The 17879-nt window shown below is 39.0% G+C and overlaps 1 protein-coding gene across 3 annotated transcripts in view; it reads left to right on the top strand.

Annotated features, from left to right (window-relative positions):
• Window positions 1-17407, top strand: part of CD6 (CD6 molecule) — a 351671-nt gene extending 334264 nt beyond the window's left edge. For all 3 annotated transcript variants that reach the window (XM_044083993.1, XM_044083994.1, XM_044083992.1), the window contains one exon: window positions 17043-17407. The gene's annotated coding sequence lies outside the window, so the exon portion shown is untranslated. The remainder of the gene's footprint in view (window positions 1-17042) is intronic.
• Window positions 17408-17879: the final 472 nt, after the last annotated feature.

The following is a 17879-nucleotide window of genomic DNA, read 5'->3' as shown; positions in this document are numbered from 1 at the left end:
ATGGTATGATAATAGACCTTCTTTCCAACCTCGTACAAACAAACTCACTTTTTGGTGTTAAGCGAGTGCTATACATGTTTTATATTCTACACACTTTGCAGTCAGTGAAGATGCTAGGTTTTGCTGCAAGTGTTGCTGTATTTTGCTTTTACTTGCTTGCTTCTATTATACTGCAACCCATTGTGTGCGAAGTAGCAATTAGTGGCCTCAGAGGAAGAAATACATGGAAAGGGTGACTAATTAACACTTTGAGGAATAGGATGTGCTGGACTGGTTTAAAGTGGGCAATGACATTATAATGGCTTTGTTGAACGTTTATGGCTTACAAACTGGAACTGGAAGAATGCACAGCCTTCCTGGTATGCATATCCTCACTATATTTGCCATAAGTTCCTTTAAGGGACAGACTGGGAGCAAGTTGGGTATCTCTCAAGTTCTTCCAAGACTGGGCCAGTACCACGTATGCCTTCTACAGAATGACACACTTCCCTGGTGTGATAGATTTCATCCATGTGGGTATTAGGGCCTCACATGGATCATGGGGATGGAGGGGGGGGGATTACCAAAATTAGAAAGTTTGCCATTCCATCAGCTGCCAGGTAGTGTATGGTGCCTGTGGCTGTTTCACCAACATATCTGCCCAGCATCCTGGCAGTACCTAGGATTGTGAGATATGCTACACAAATTGACTGTACTTCCACTTCCTGCATGGTTGGATCCTACTTGGATAATTAGTAGGTAAGTGCACAGTAAATATTAGTTCCCTTATAACTATTTTCTGTATAGTGAAAGAGGTTTAATGACTAAATGCACTGCATACCTCTCAACTGTCCAGATTTTCACAGAATGTCCAGATTTTTGCCTCAAGTTTCGGTCTGTTCCTCATAAATTTTTGGTTTTCTGGCAAATTATTGGCAAATCATTGAGTACACAGGTCAGAAAATAATGATAGATTTTTGAGTTTCAGAATTCATACCCTTCAGAAAATTCATGATAATGAAAAACTTGTCCTTCTTCTTTCAGCTGCTCCCATCAGGGGTTGCCACAGCGGATCATCTGTTTCCATTTCTTCCTGTCCTCTGCATCTTGCTCTGTTACACCAACCACCTGCATGTCCTCTCTCACCACATCCATAAACCTTATCTTAAGCCTTCCTCTTTTCCTGTTACCTGGCAGCTTCATCCTTAGCATCTTTTTCCCAATATACTCTGCATCCCTCCTCAGCACATGTCCAAACCAACATAATCTTGCCTCTCTGGCTTTGTCTCCAAACCTACCAACCTGGGCTGACCCTCTAATATACTTATTCCTAATCCTGTCCACCCTCGTCACACCCAGTGCAAATCTTAACATCTTTAACTCTGCCACGTCCAGCTCTGACTACTGCCTTTTTGTCAATGCCACTGTCTCCAACCCATATAACATAGCTGGTCTCACTACCCCCTTGTAGACCTTCCCATTCACTCTTACTGTTACTCGTCTGTCACAAATCACTCCTGACACTCTTCTCCACCCACTCCATCCTGCCTGCACTCTCTTCTTCACCTCTCTTCCACACTCACCATTACTCTGAATTGTTGATCCCAAGTATTTAAACTCATCTACCATCGCCACCTCTACTCCCTGCATCCTCACCATTCCTCTATCATCCCTCTCATTCACACACATATATTCTGTTTTAGTCCTGCTAACCTTCATTCCTCTTCTCTCTAGAGCATATCTCCACCTCTCCAGGGTCTCCTCCACCTGTTTCCTACTCTCACTACAGATCACAATGTCATCTGCAAACATCATAGTCCACGGGGACTCCTGTCTGATCTCGTGAAAAAGTTGTAATTCTATCAAATGTCTAAGTGTTCCATCCCCATTATGTTTTTCAGCTGAGATATCCTACCCACTTGAACTTTGGGCAATGATCAGTCTTTAACCCATGAGGAGCTATGGCAGAGTGCTTTAACACTGCCCTGTCCCTGACATGGATAGTCATTGAGCAACGGTCCAGCCTTCAGAAAGCCTGTTTCATCTGGCTGATCAAATCTGGGTGGCCCTACTGTCTGACCATGGCACTGAATACAGAATGTTTATGGCCTGTGGCATTCTGTATACCAGGATTCTGTGTTGGCTTATTTTGCGACTGCCACACTCACTGACTAATTGTAGTAATAAGGCTTGCTATATCATTTGTTCCATGAGCAATAACAGTAATGTTGGCCAGGAGACACCAGCAGCATGGTACCCACAAGGCAGGCTCATGCACAATACATGGCAGCACTAAAAGAGGTGGTGACTAATTCAGACCTATGGGCCCCTGACCTTCCTTATGTGACAGTATAAAGTCAAAAAGATAGCATTTGGTGCATGCAGTGTTACCTGTGGGCTGTGCTAAGTCGTGGATGGTCAATTCACACTGTGCATTTAACATTCCTCCACACAGCATACAGAAATGTATAGTTATGATGATCACATCCATTATCATTGCACAGCAGTAGCTGGACAAAGAGATAAGTGTTAGACAGGGGGTTTTAAAAGTGCTGAAAAAGTAGTATAGAGCTGATGTCCTACTGAAGTTATTGCAGTTTTTTTTTTTTTGATGTTATTGCTGTTACAAACTGCTAAGTTGTATTTTTTTAAATGGCAGATTTTTCCATTTATTATATGTACTTATTTTAGTTTTGGGGCAGTATCTGCAGCTCTCAGCTGTCACCAGCTTTTCTCCTCATTTACCAGGTCTAGTTATCCCCCTTTTAGCCTCATCAAGACTGTATCTGACCCATGCACAAGGGCGGTGAGGAAATCGAGGACTCTGGTGCAGTATCACACTGCTTCCAGAGAGTATTTTGTTTATATGAAAGCCACCAGCAAAAACTGAATCGATGAAAAACTACACAAACCTCCAAGCCAGTGAGTCACAAACTAGTAATTATCCCAGTTTTTTATTAAAACAAGAAAAAGCACAGTAAAATGATCTAGCACCTTGGCTACTTTTAGCCTTTCCTTTCTATAAACTTCTTTTTATACATAATGAGATACCCAACATTTAATTATACAATTAGGATAATTTAAAACCTTAAAGTGGACTCATAAGAAACATTTCCAGTTGCACTCCTTATTAAGACCCTTGGGGTAAAGTGTGTTATATTTTAAAATATAAACAGATTCCTTTTTCTGTAAATTATACTTAATACCTTCTGATGTCAGGTACTCATTTTTAAATTGTTCTAACACTGTGGCCTGCAAACCAGTTGGATCCCCATTATGACAATTATAAAAATGCTCCACCACTGGGTTAGACTGTTTATTTTTATTTATATCTCTTACATGTTCTTTAAGTCTCGTAGCAAAACTTCTTTTACTTTCCCCTATGTAGTACTTCCCACAAGGGCATCTGATCCCATATATTACCCCCTCGCTGTTGCAGGTAAAATTACCCTGTTCTTAAAAATGTTTTTCATTAATTAGAGGGAAAGTTCTAACTACATACTACCAGGCTGTGCAAGTACCATATGGGGAAGTTCCTTTAAAAAACAGCTCTTTATTATTTTTACCTAAAGGTCTTTTGAACATGTACCAGCATGTCCGTGATACTTCTTCCTTTTTTATAGGAGAAGCTTAATTTAATATTTTTCAGAAAGGTTTCTTCCCTTTTTATAAATGTCCAATAGTACTTTACTAAATTTTCCAACCTTTTCGCAAACAATGTATATTGTGAGAAAAAAATACAAAATTTCCTCTTTATTCTCACTATCCTGCCTTCTATAACTACTATGACTACTATAACCGCTAGTCTTTTTGTTAACCTTCCTAACTTTATTATACCCTTCTCTTAATTCACACTCTCTATAACCCCTATCACACTGCTTCCAGAGAGTATTTTGTTTATACCCTGCTTATGCTCTCACTGTGCCCCATCATTGGCATCCTGGGGAAGATGTACAATAGGATTATAAGAGATTATTAGGCTATTGACCTGGAGGTCATTTTAAGAATAGCCATTTCTTCCTAATGTAATACAATAGAAATGCTAGTCAATACTCAAGATTGCATTTAGTGATAACTGCCCATGTTCAGGAGGGTTGTGGGCACTATCCCTGATAAAAATTTACAGTGCCCATCCACTCGTCCAGGTTCCTCTTGAACAGTGTCATAGAGGTGCTTTGTTTCACATGAAGATAGAGATGTGTTTGGCATGTTAGCACATCTTCCTACCTCCACAGTAACTCAGCTAAAGTTCCCCACCTATCCTCTTAAGGCAACACCCCCCTGCTCATCCATGGCCTGTCCCAGAGATCAGTCTCAAGGTGTGCCCCAAGTGCAGGCCTTTGACCCAGGATGGGCACTCCCATCCTTCCCTTGTCAGAACCTTAGACTCCCAAACTGCTAATCGATCTTAGGTCACCTGGGCTGTACTTAGGGAGGGCTTTTTCCCTTTATGCCATGGTGTTGTCTCAGGTTTTGTTTGAAGCCCTGGAGATAAGTACAAATGTTGCCATTCCTCAGTATAGATGTCATGCACGAGGTTAGGTTTGTTTCAGGTGTGCTGAGCCTAGCGGTAGTTTCTTCTGTCATTTTGTGACATTGGTTTTAAGGGGTGGTATGTGTCAGAACATGTGAAATTGTCAGTGAGTGTCACATTAGTATTATGTCATATACAATACCTCATAATGCTAATCTTGGGGATGGTCCCACAAATGGTGATCAAGTGCTGTCATGTGAGCTTGACACCAAATTGCTACACTGATGAGACCTACTAGATGACAGTGATGCCCTTGAAAGTGACCAAGCAGTGCAGTGCAGTGTCACATAGAGCTTAACTGAGGGGTGCTACCATGGGAAGTGGAAGTCCCACAATGTCTGACTGAGTTATGGAGGAATACACACTCATGGATGCATTACTTTCTTGGGGCATCCATAGTACATGTCCCACACATCCACCATGCTTGAGGGCCTGCTCTTGGCCATGTTCACTATTGTCAGCAATGTGCATTAGCTAGCCCTCAGTACTCTGCAGATATATGCTGATGTGGGTGCCATGTGAGCACCCATGTTCCACATAAAGATCATTATAGCATTGTCTTTGCACTCTACAATTCCCATGTACTGTTGAATTTACTCATGTATACCCTGCAGCAGCCTTGACGGCAGGCTGCACTGTGGGAATTAAACCTTGGACACTGATATGTCTTCTTCCAGAAGTACATGTCCACAAGAAAGAAGTGTTACGCTACGAGAAGATTCCACGTTTTACAACAATAGCATTTCCCCATGATGCACTAAATGTGAGTCTGCATCACTAATTACAGAGCTATTGACCTGTATGGAGAGGGACCCTGCCAGTACATATTTGGTATGTCACAGTAGCCAGGCTGTGTCATTATTATGGGAGTAGTGATATCATTGTTGACAGCCATCTTGCTGTTGACATCAGTGCCTGCCATAGTGTACCACACCATATCACTGATGTTTTCTATGATGCAGCACTTGTGAAGAATTACTAAGTGTTTCAATACAGTATGCATAACCATTCACTTGTCACTAAATCTTTGTACAAGTATTAGTACAGCGTGAACAATGGAAATTCATACATACCATATACTCTGTCTGGTTGTTCTGCTACTGTTGTCAATGCTAAAGTACTTGATGGAGAAACATTTCAAAGCTAATATATAGTTATGCATTCTGTTAATGAATAAATGGCATATTAAGACTTACTGCATGTCAGTGCTGATCTTCTGTAGCACCTATACGTGCATGATGAAGCCATACTAAGCTGCCAATATCAATGCCACCTGAAATACCAACAGTGGCATCATTGTATCAGTCATCCCCTCACATTGGCAGCAAATAAGCCTCTTCAGGTGTCAAGACTTTGGACAGTGGAAGGCCCACTGCCTATGACATTACCAACAATTGCATTCTGTCTAGCCTTACTGCTGCCATGGATTCCATATCCTTAGCTCTCCTCCTATACTATGCAAACATACAATTGCTTCCCTTTAAGGAATTTACATCTGCCAATTATTAGTTCTATACCTAAGCTTGTTCTACCTGTTTAGGACCAAGTAAACATTTCCAGGCATTTTAAGTACATCAGTGAAGGTGTTATTCTCCTCATCAGTGAAGTTATCTCTTCTATGACTTGTTCCTTGATACTGCAATATCTTAAAATAGAAAATTCAGTATTACTTGTGTACCCTCCCCTGAGTGAAATGAAGACTAAGTTTTACATCACCCTGCAACAGTTCTGTCACACACTGCAACATGAATGTGGGCCTTAAACTGTATTTCACTAAATCTTTGTATTTCTCTTTTTTACTTTTACTGTTTGCATGTACTAATGTGTGTGTGTGTGTGTGTGTGTGTGTGTGTGTGTGTGTGTGTGTGTGTGTGTGTGTGTGTGTGTGTAAGGGTTTCTCTGTGTCTGTTCAGAAAGTACTGAACTGAAAATGTATATGTTTGAGAGAATGCAAGAGGTGTGTGATTGCCCTGCAAACATGCTAAGGAGCATGGGAGTGGTAAAGTCTGTGCCTTGCAGGATAACTGATATTTTTATTTCATGAATTTCAATACTACATATGCGAAATGGTCCTGTGTATTGCTATCGCCAGACACCATTTGCTCTTATAAACATGGAAACATTCTAACTGTAGCATATAGCACAATTTTTACTCAGTAATATGACTGAGCTTGATAACTAGGCAATTTCAGTAATATAACTATTTCTTATTTATTTATTTTTTTTATTTACATCTGTTAACCAGGTAGTGTCTGACTGGGTTGAAAACTCAGTTTCAACGGAGACCCGGGGAGAAAAGCTCCACAACAAAAAGAACACATTATTTAAGGTACAAGCAGTAAACTTAGTATAAGTAGTATATTGCTAACAATATGTAACTAGCATAACAAGATATTATAACAAAATATAATAACAGAATATAATATAAACATACATGTTTCAGGCATACATGAATGCCTTTTTTTTACAATATATGTAAGATACATAAGTCATGTAGCTTTACAAGGTGAGTCAGTTCTGAAAGACCAAAATTGGTCATGTAGTTTTACAAAGGTGAGTCACATCTGAAGGAACAGAATTAATAAAGCTAAGACAGATAGTGGGATAACCCCATGTGGGATGAGCAGTATTTGGACTATCATGTGAGAGATGAGTGGGAAAAATAGGAAGAAAATTAGTTGGAAGCAATACAGGGTCATAGCCAATTTTCATCTAAATAGTCTATCAGGATAGTTTTAAATATGGACAGGTTGGGATTTTTACTTATCTGTTGAGGAAGATTGTTCCAGTCTTTGGCTATTTTATGGGAGTAGAGGGAGTTTCCATGATAGTTGTGAGACTGGGTTACTTTTAGCATTAGTTTGCTGGATGACCTGTGGAGTCTACAGTTTGTGTTTTGCTGGACTAGGTTTGATAGAGCTGGGCAGTCAGTAGGGTTGAATATGATTTTGTGGGCAAGTGAAAGTTGTTTTAGTACTAGTAGGTTGGGAAGTTCCATGTGGTTGAGCTGTCAGAGAGCTGAGCAGTGGTGTGTTCTGTGGGGTTGATTGGTGACAAACTTAGCTGTTCTGTTATAGCAGGATCTAGTTTATTTAGCTCAGCTTTTGATAGGTTAGTAAAGACCTCAGAGCAGTATGGGAGGGGGGATAGCAAGTGGGATCTTGCAGTGGCCAGTCTAGCTTGTTGTGTAAGGTACGATTTAATCCTGTATAGAGCATCTAGTTTAGAGTGGAGTTTTTTGATGGTAAGACAGATGATTTATCAAATTTAAGTGATTCATCTATGGTTACCCCTAGCAGCTTGGTCTGATTGCTGGGTTCGATTTTTGTACCGTTGTTAGATAGTATTGGAGAGGGATTGGGTGCTGGGTTTGGAAGACTTATTAGAGAAAATTATGAGCTTGGTCTTATTTGGGTTTAGGATGAGTTGGTGGCTGGTGAGGTACTTTTCAAAGTCTTGGAAAGATGATTGAATTTTGAGTTGGAGTTCTTGTGGGGAGTGGGCTGAGCAGATAAGGGAGGGGGTCATCTGCATATTGGATGATGGTGGCATGTTGGGTGGCAGTATTAAGGTTGTTGGTAAATATGACAAAGAGGAGGGGCCCAAGTATGGAGCCTTGGGGTACCCCCATGGTGACTGGTAATAATGAGAAGAGGCTGTTTGCCCATGTAGTGGCTTGTTGATAGTTGGATAGATAACTGTGAAATCATGTTAGGGGTGTGATATTGAGACTGTAAGTGGCAAGTTTGTTGAAGAGCAGCTGATGGGACATTGTGTCAAAAGCTTTTGACATATCTAAGAAAATGGCTGAGACTAGTTGTCCTTCATTTTTGAGTGATGAATGGTCTCTGTAAAGGTTATGAGGGCTGAATTAGTACTATGTTTAGGCCTGAAGCCATGCTGGGCACTGGAGAGAAGGTTGTTGGTAGTGAGGTGATTTGTGAGTTGCTGGTGGATACATTTCTCTAGAATTTTGGCAATGGGGGATAGAATGGTGATGGGACGGTTGTTGGTTATGTCTCTAGATGGGCTGCCTTATGTAGTGGTACGATATGAGAGATTTTCCATAAATTGAGAATGTACTGTTCGGAGATAGAGTGGTTTATTAATAATATGGGGCAGGCGATGGATGGGGCAGCTAGTTTTAGGTATTCAAAAACAGGCAGAGAACCGTAAATCCAATCACTAAAACCAAAAAGAAATGGTCCAGGATAATGGGGGTATTTAAACGAGGGTGGTCGATGTGTTTTTTGTTACACACTTGAAAAGCCCTGCAATTGAGTTAGGGTGAAAGCGCTTGTGATATTTTATTAAAGTTCCTTTGTACTTTCATCCTTGTTTGTTGCCTGGACCATTTCTTTTTGGTTTTATGTTTAGGTATTTGTCTGGAAGCTAGTCAGCAGCCAATCAGCAGGGTTTTCATTTACTTAGGAGTTTTTTTATATGGGAAGTTGGACTGGGACTAAAGGAGAAGGGGTTTGTGACATTAGAGGTTGGGGAGAGGACAGTGAGTGGTGCAATTGTTTTGTTGTCTAGGAAAGAAGTGATAGAGTTGATAAAGTGGGAATTGATCTGTGAGGCTAAGGCCACAGTGGTGTTAGTAGTGAGGGGGCAGCGGTAGAGGTTTTACTGGGATTAAGGAGGTGGTTGATATTCTCCCAGGATTTTTGTGGATTGTGTTGGTATTTTTGCTGGCAGGTGAGGAAATATGTTCTTTTATCATTGATTATGTTTTTCTTAGCATGGTTTCTAATTTGTTTGTAAAGGGTGAGATTGTTGTTATTTTTGGTCATATGATATAGTGACCAGGCCTTATCTCTTTGTTTCATTAGAAAGCCAGGGTACCTGTTTGGATTTTTGGCAAATTTTTGGCAAATTTGTCTGAGGTGGGCAAGATTATATAATATTTAAAGGAATTTGTTATTGAAGTATTCTACAGCTAGGTCTAGTTGCAGGTTCTTTAATGGGGACCAATCACAGTATTGTAGTAGTAAATTGAAGGTGGCAGAGGAGAAATATGTTTTGCTATGGGTGTATTTGCAAAGTGTATATGTATATGTTTATATATATATTTTTTGATTGCCAAATGGATGAAGGTTGATATATTTCCAGCCATGTAGTATATTGTCTTGGATAAAATCACAGACTTAATAATCTGGTTAAATAAGAGGTACCACATCATTATAAATTTCATATAAAGTATATAAGGGTTACATTATTATGACAGCTACTAAGTAGGGCCGGACCAGCTCGAATGTCATACTGATGGGGGAAGGGATGTGAATTTAGCATGTGTACCAGTAACACTTTGTTTTACAGCACAATAAACCACTCCCTTGCCTGATAAAAAGTATATATATATTTAGAAAGCTTGTGAGGAAACTATTACTCTATTTTTGTTTTACTTGGATTGCTTGTCTGTGTACTTAATAAAGGATTTTTGACTGGAAACAGACTGCCTGCCTTGCTTGGATTACTTTCGAATACTTAGCAATTCTGTACAATTATATATTTTTTATTATTTTTTTTTACTTAACACGAGTTTAAGTTTACTACTTCTACTACTATTGTCTGATCTGATTAATATACAGTGATTGACTAGAGATGTATGGACTGAAAATCTTCCACACAAAGGAGTTTCTTACACTGTTTTGTTCAGGTTTAATAAAATAGTACAAGTGACACAAGCCACATATTAGCTAAACAGATGGAGAATGGAACACTCCTGATGGATCTCTAGACAGTGTACTATGCGTTCATATAAAATAAGACGCCTTGCAAGCCTACAAATCATTTGCCCTCAAAGCATAGGCTTAAAACTCACTGCTTGATCATAAATGTTCTTCTTCTTTCAGCTTTTCCCAGTTAGGGGTCGCCACAGCAAATCACCTGCCTGCTCATAATTGGTAGTGGAGTTTTACTGTGTCGAGTTGCCAGCCAAGTGCTCAACTTTCCACAGAAGGCACACACATGCACACTCACACCTAGGGCTAACCGCTGCACCACCATGGCCGCCCACTGCTTGATCATAAATAATGAACTATTTTCAATGAGACAGACAAAGTGTTTTTTCTTAAAATGTCAGCAATAAATATGCAAAATACAGATAGTTTCCTGCAAGACTTCACCAAAGTCGCAGAATGAAGAAACAATATGCAGAGTGTCTCCTGCCATAATTCCATTAATTTTACAGAAACAGCTTATAAAATACTCGCTAGTGCAACAGAGACATGGTACAACACAGATAGATTGCTTAGGAATGCACAGCTAGATTTTACGTAGGAATGCTAAATGAAAATATCAGGATGTAATAACAAAACAGTGTAGCACAAAATATTAAGCAATTGTCTCAAATAACTGCACTTACTGTTGTAGGAGAATGACAGAGAAAGGATGCTAGAATACTTGGAATATTATAACTTTGCACTGTTGTTTGAGAAAGAATAAACACTTACTTTAATGTATACCTGGAGGGGTACGGACAGCTGCTTTGGGAATTCAAGATGGCGCCACAGGTTTAAATCACCTTTGTTGAGACCACATTGGATGAGGGGGGGTGGAGGGCTTTGTAAAGTGTAATGACTAATGGGAGCAGAGGCTGGCCTCGGGAAGGAATGAGTCAGAAAAAAAAAAAAAAAAACAGGCATGTCCGTTTGGAAAAAAAGTACCTTGCTTTTACTTGAATATGTGCAGGACCTTATAGAACAAAAAATGATACCCTTATTGCCTACAATGTGCTATTTAGCCAATTCAGAAGTTTTGTTCTGTGTATTTGTACTTACTTTAAATTTAGTGTGTATGGCTTAGCTGGGAGACAGGAAAATCTACCAAAAGTGTATATGTATGTATTTTAAGAATTGTTATAATTAAAGAGTACAAGAAATGCTAGCTTGTGTATGGGGGAGGGGAGGCAGCTGCCATCCCTGGCGTACAGTTAATAGACTACACTATGCACTTAATACAGAGATAAGATCAAGATATTGTGGAATTCAAATGCACCTACAATGCTTTTTTGTCCTTTTTCTTTCAGGATGTTTGTTTCCTTTTATTGTTTAGTGGCCAGGTTCATGTAGTAGCTAGAGCAGGTAAATTGCCATGGGCCAACAGTAGGGGAATGGCTAAGCAACCCCTTTGCAAGGGCAAACCAATACTTTAGAAGTGCCCCCTTTACTCTTCACAATGTTGTAGTGATCTGTGATCATTCTCTCTGGTATGCCCTTCACTGCACTTTTCAGAAACAATTTCCTTTAACATTGGCTTTTTGCACTACTCTGTACTGAAATGTGGTAATTAGCAGCACTCAAACTGGTAATGCTAATGAAATTTCAACAAACTGTATTCAGTTTGCAAAGTTCTGATGTAAATAAGTCCTGTAGGTACGCTGCTCTTTGAATTACATCATTGCAAACATGTGCATCTGTAGTTAATTAATGTCACAGGCAAGTTTATGTGATTGACAATATGTGAATACAGATCTAGGATCATGCATCCATTCTGGTTATGGTCAAGCTTTAATGCACTTTGTATGTACTTGCACAACCTGTCTGCTACCTGAGAGGCCTACAGTCATGTTGCATAGGGTGTGATACCATGTCTTGGCAGTCTCACTTTGATATTCTGAGTACCATTTTGCTTTTGATTTTGATTGGCTATAGCAAGATGTGTTCCATGAAAGCATAGAGTAGATTCTCAAGTTGGTGTGTGAAGGAAATTAAACCACCTAGATGGAGAGACAGGAAGTTCATTTCAGTGCCATGATACTTAATGGAGGAACTGTCTGAGCTTACTGGATACCCCATACCATTTACAAATACCACCAACAGTATGACGATTAGCAGCAAAGGTAGCCGATCCCGCTTGCTCAGTAGGTGTCAAAAGAGAAGTGCAGACTAGAGTCATTCAGTAAGTATGACTTCATTACTATTACACATTAGAAGCATATATGAATGCCATAACTATGGTACAGAACTGCTGAGATAATGCCAGCCTTGCAGTTTGTCCATGTAAATCATTTAGCAGTCCTTCAGTATTTCCTAATATTATTATTATTATTATTATTATTACTTCTATGTAGTTGTTGATCATTACTGCTAAGGTAATGTAAACTTTGCATTTTGGCCATTTCAGCTATTAGGCAGCCATGTTGGTATGGATCACTTCTGATGAGGTGATGCCAGCAGTGCATGTTTTCCATTTACAATAGTAGGTTAAAACCTGTGCACAGAATCACTAATCAGCATACAATTAATTTCACATAAGTATACAAAAGGATTAATTACATGCACCTTACTCTTGTTTAAAATATTTTCAATGTAAAAGGTTATAAAATTAACTGAAACCTTTCCACCTCTGTATGACCTTACCTTTGTATTACCTATAGCACAATGTCATGCGGGAAGAGGGTATGTGTGTGTGTGTGGGGGGGGGGGGCATAAAAAACATTTCAACAGACTGGTATTTGAACTCGGAGGTATTTAAGCATAACATAGAGGCAAAGCAAGTAAATGACCCGGTGAAGAATTTAAACTTGGAAAAAGGCAAATAAACCATTTCATTAGATTACACTCAATGGTATATTTACAGTTATGCATATGGTAGGGACAAACAGTTTTGATAACTGTAACTTTTTTGGTAGGGGCATACAAACCATTACAACAGACATTTCTTCTTGTACTGAACTGTATATTTCCAGTTAGGTCTAGTTTAGGGGCATACTGTGGTGGTTTACCATTTATTTACACTTACATGATCGACTGCAGATGCCACAGCAAATATAACTTTTGTTTGTAATAGAGTAAACTTTTCAAATAATTTCCTTTCTAGTTTTCTTTTTTTTCATTTGTAGCACGAAATGAGATTGCTGTCAACTACCACCTCTATTACAGGAGGCTAGCACCGCTGGTTCCCCAACCTATAAGCACTCCTTTTATCAAAGAATAAAAAGTAATAAACTAGAAATTATACTATTATTTATTAATTTATGGTATATCATATTACTTATATCATGCAGCCCATATTTCGCTATATGTATTATATTATGTTATAATATATTTCATATCACCTATTATAAAGTTGTTCACAATAATAATAATATTAGCTGCAGCTATCAAATAATTTAACAATCATTGCATTCTTCTACTTTCTCTCCCTTGTTTGTCTCCCCCCACAGCTCCAGTAGAGCCTGGAGCATCTCAGCTGCAGTTGACTGCTACAGTCAGAGGGATGAGAGAGAGAGAGGGAGAGAGGGAGAGAGAGAGAGAGAGAGAGAGAGAGAGAGAGAGAGAGAGAGAGAGAGAGAGAGAGAGAGAGAGAGAGAGAGAGAGAAAGAGAGAGAGAGAGAGCAAGAGAGAGAGATATCCCCACCCCAGTTGTCATGGGCCTGCTTTGCATGGTTGGAGTTTACTGTATCAGGTGCAAGACTCACTGTTCAGACAAGGTCCATACATTGAGCAACTGGAGCCCGCTATACCCTTATCACTGGAGCCTCCCCACCTGGACGATGGGCAGGGCTTTGCCTGTGGGCCAGTGGGCCGGGATGATAGCTTCTGTGGTTCTCTGCCCCCATCACCCATTATCTGTGTATCCGCCTTTTTTTTCTTGAACCCATCATTGTGCATTTCCACAACTCTTCTCAACCAACGTTTGTCCATCCTCTGTTTGTTTCTCTTTCCTTCTGTTAGTGAATCCACCTGACTGTATGATCACCCATCCTGTCTTTCTTGCCTGTCTATGTGTGTTATTGACAGTACCCTTGTCTCCTCCCTACCCAGCATTCCCTCCCTTACATCCACATATCCCTCCCCATCTTCCCTTATACATTTCAGAAAAAAGAGGTTTATTCCCATAAAAATTACCCTCTTCTCCCACCTCCTCCAGCACAATCATCTTATATCATCCTACTATGTTTCCCTTGTCTACTCTTTTCCCTTTTTCCAACCTTCCTATCCATGTCCTCTCCTTATTTATAAAACTAATATACAAGTGTCCAGTAAGGGACACCTGCAGAATAAGGCTGCTGGCAAACTGGCTTTAAACTGCTAAGCAGTGGCACTGAGCTCAGCTGTGTGCATATTCTCGAGTCTTGTGATACTATTACACAGCAGCACCAAGGAATCATGGAAACGTATGAAGATTCTTTGGAAAGTTATGAAGACAGGTAGCGGTTACATATATATGGAAGCCCTGCACATGTAGAGAAGTATACCAGCATACTTATTAGCTGACTTTACACTTTTCTGGGTGGCTCTTCTCTGGCTTTGTATATGTAAATACCAGTGCCACTAGTTAGTGCGTTTGGCATTTTTATACAGGTAAAGTGTTGCTGATGGCATTTTTATACAGACAAAGTGTCACTAATGGCATTTGTATATAAGCAAAGTATTTTTTTGCACATTCACCTTGCAGTCTTGTGCAGTGTAAGACTATGGATACAACCCTATGACTAATTATCTGAGTCAGTAAGATTTACACACTATTATGAGTCCACAGATTATATAATCTTTTCTGATAGCATGTAATAACATTTTGTGGCCTATTCCCCCTTGACAAGCACCAAACATCTGTAGCTTATTGGTCTAACTAGTGAGCTCCATTTCTCTCATTGGAACATGACAGGAGAGAGAGGCAACAGCTGAGCCCTATGGCTGTCATCTATTTCAGTGTAGTTTTTTTATTGCTCCTAATCACCCTTCACCTGTTTACCAGCATGCCTGGTGCCATGCCCTTTACACAAAGCCTGTTACAAGTGTTCATTTCCAAGTACTTGCTGAGATTTATATAACTATGTTTTGGTTTTAATTTAATATGTACTGGAAACATAAATATGTGCTGAAGAATCTCACTCATATCCATACAGATCACCCCAAGGTAAAATAAAAAACCTCTTCTCTGCCACTGTACATTTGTCCTTAGGTTTAATGTTGCTTCTTTGGTCTACTGCAGTGATGGTGGACTTTTTGGGCTCTACATGTCAAAAATTTGGAAAATGCCTGTCTTGACTCTGCTGGCATGTCACCCCCCCAACAAAAGAGAAACAATTCCTTACATATTCATTTATTTAAAAAATACAGTTTAATCATATGTGCTGCTATGTATTATAAAAGAAAGAAAAATCCATGACTTATAATAGAAAAAAAAAATTATATGCGCACTGATAATTGGGCTTAAAACAGTGCACCAAAAAATTACCCTGCTTTTAATAGTCATTTTGAATCGAACTGAAAAAAATATGGAACACTTTGCATTTGATTTAATTAACATCAATTAATGACTTTTGTGTTGCCAAGATTTAATAGATAAGTGCAGGGTCACATATTTCTTGTATTTTTATTCATTCAGTTTCTTTGGTAACTTGGGTGTTGGTGAACTCTGGTGTGTCACCCAAAATGCCATGGCATGTCACCTTTGACAAGTGCGTCATAGGTTCACCATCACTGATAAGTATGCTTCTGTTTTTGCAGCACAAACTATAACAGTATGATAATGTTTTAAATGTAATAACTGTTCTTCAGTTGCACTTTCCAGTCTGGATAACAAGCGCATTTATTATTAAGATAGTATTAAGACACTCATACCATTTCTTGATAACAGCATTTTAAGGCCTGCAAACTTTCTCAAATCTCTGAAGTGCATGTATTATTGAAATAATTATTCAAAAGGTCTGCTTTTGTGGGTTATATTTGAATTGATTCATTTGTATATTTACTTTGTTCTCACCTCTACCCCTTGCAAGCAGTATGTAAATTCTTAACGGAAAATGGCATCACCTTCCTCTGTAGAAAATATGAGTAGCTGATAATGAGACATTCAGGGCAGTTTTGCAAGAACCATACCTCTCAAATGTCCAAACTTTTGCAGAATGTCCAGATTTTTGCCTCATATTTTTCATCTGTTCCTTATGAAATTTGGGGTTTTCTTGCAAATCACTGAGGACTGAAGTCACTAAACAATGGCAGACTATTGAGTTTCAAACTACAAATCCTACAAAAAATATAAAACACAAACACTGTTATTCTAGCATTTAAAATCTGTCTCAACTTTTGGCTTGTTCTTCTCGTATTATTTTAAGCTTTTCTCAAATTTATTGAGTGATGAGTTTGAGAAGTATAGCAAGAACCAAATAATCTTTGACAGGGTAATCTTTCATCCTTTCAAGAAATACAAAGTAGAACAGACTTTTTCTCCATATGCGCAAACTAGTTTTTTTCCTTCTCATTAAACAATAGAATGTTGATGGGGACATTGTGTCTTCAGTTGTTTATGGGTCAGGCTACTTAAACAAAACCATGGTTGCTAATGAAGGATGATGCTCAAAAGGAAATTCCACTACATAGTTTGTAACAATTTTGATATTAACTAGTGACTTGCATTTAATAACTGTAGACTAAAACATGTAAAAAGTGAAACATCATTTTTATTACTGTAAAATTAGTGAGGAAAAGGGATTTTGTTCAATTTTATTACAATGATTACAAAATTATTACAGCTGTAGCAAATAAATACAATAATTTGACCTCTGTCTTTCTTTTAGGTGCAAGAGATGCCGAATAGAAGTTTGACTTCCCGTGTAGAAGAAACAATTTGCACAAATCTAAAGTGTCACACTAACTTGATGTTATGCTTAGGACTTCTGCAAGATGGAAGACTGACAGCCTGAACTCAAATTTTTATGTAAGCAAGGGGATGAGATGATAGAGAGAGAGAGAGAAAGAGAAAGAGAGAGAGAGACTGAAAAAGAAAGAGGGTGAGGAATGTAGGGATGGGGAGATGATTTATAAAAAGTAAACAATGGGATGAGAATGTGTAAGGAGAGGATGGTGCTAATGACGGGATGAGAAATAAATGACTGACACAGTCAGAGGATGGTGAGACAAGACTGTGAAATGGGGGATGGAGGTGAACTAAATAAAATACAACAGCATAATGCTCAGAAAGTGGAGAAGGCGAGAAAGATGACTGGAGACAACAAGCTAAGAAGCTGTGAAAAAAGGAACAAGAAAAACTAAAGAAGAAATTAAAGAAGGTTGAGAGAAGGAGAGGGAGAGAGAGAGAAGGCAAGACTGTATAAGGAAGAAAAGACAGAGGCAATAATGGAGAGAAAAATAGAGGAAGGTTCAAATCATGAGCAGTGTAGGGATTTGTGCAACAGTTCCGCGTTCCTTAGCATTTGTATTCACGTGCATTTGTATTCAGCAGCATATTGTGACCACTCATTCTATTCTCTCCTAAATCTGCCATTTTTTTTTTCATTTTTGTGACATCACATCTTGTGTCATAAGCTAAAGCCTTCTTGAAAGGAAACAATGTAAGAGAGATGCAAACAGAGAATTTAAAAATATCTCATTTTAGTAGATGGCAAATGGAAAAA

Source organism: Protopterus annectens, chromosome 9.part0, assembly GCF_019279795.1.
Source record: "Protopterus annectens isolate FY-2018-M chromosome 9.part0, PAN1.0, whole genome shotgun sequence".
NCBI lineage: Eukaryota > Metazoa > Chordata > Ceratodontiformes > Protopteridae > Protopterus > Protopterus annectens.
The sequence above is the reverse complement of the archived record's forward strand: the minus strand, read 5'-3'. Positions and strand labels throughout refer to the sequence as shown.